This window comes from Dipodomys spectabilis, unplaced genomic scaffold (assembly GCF_019054845.1).
Source record: "Dipodomys spectabilis isolate Male_0828 unplaced genomic scaffold, ASM1905484v1 ptg000239l, whole genome shotgun sequence".
NCBI lineage: Eukaryota > Metazoa > Chordata > Mammalia > Rodentia > Heteromyidae > Dipodomys > Dipodomys spectabilis.
Window position 1 is genome coordinate 4,376,750 of NW_024870916.1, and position 751 is coordinate 4,377,500.

Sequence of the window (751 nt, forward strand, 5' to 3'; positions counted from 1 at the left end):
CGACCTCAGATCAGACATGGCGACCCGCTGAATTTAAGCATATTAGTCAGCGGAGGAAAAGAAACTAACCAGGATTCCCTCAGTAACAGCGAGTGAACAGGGAAGAGCCCAGTGCCGAATCCCAGCCACGCGGTGCGGTGCGGGAAATGTGGCGTACGGAAGACCCACTCCCCGCCGCCCCTCCGAAGTTTCCCTCAGAATAGCTGGCGCTCTCGCAGATGAAAGAGAGAAAACCCGAGCAGTTTTATCCGGTAAAGCGAATGATTAGAGGTCTTGGGGCCGAAACAATCTCAACCTATTCTCAAACTTTAAATGTGTAAGAAGCCCGGCTCGCTGGCGTGGAGCCGGGCATGGAATACGAGTGCCTAGTGGGCCACTTTTGGTAAGGAAAACTGGCGCTGCGGGATGAACCGAACGCCGGGTTAAGGTGCCCGATGCTGACGCTCATCAGACCCCAGAAAAGGTGTTAGTTGATATAGACAGCAGGACCGTGGCCATGGAAGTCGGAATCCGCTAAGGAGTGTGTAACAACTCACCTGCCGAATCAACTAGCCCTGAAAATGGATGGCGCTGGAGCGTCGGGCCCATACCCGGCCGTCGCCGGCAGTCGGCTACGGGACGGGAGCGGCGCGGGACCCCGGGGGGAAGGAGGTGTCGCGCGGTCTGGGGGTCCGCCCCCGCCGCCCCACTCTCCCCCCCGCCCCGCGAGGAAGCCCCTCGGATGAGGAAGCCCCTCGGATGCTACGCTTCG

General features: G+C 59.5%; 1 non-coding gene across 1 annotated transcript in view; it reads left to right on the forward strand.

Moving 5' to 3' along the window:
• LOC122124565 overlaps positions 1 to 751 on the forward strand; it is a 3,460-nt gene continuing 2,709 nt past the window's right edge. The window contains exon 1 of the ribosomal RNA XR_006150601.1: positions 1 to 751. This exon is cut by the window's right edge and continues 2,709 nt beyond it. This is a non-coding gene — a ribosomal RNA (28S ribosomal RNA).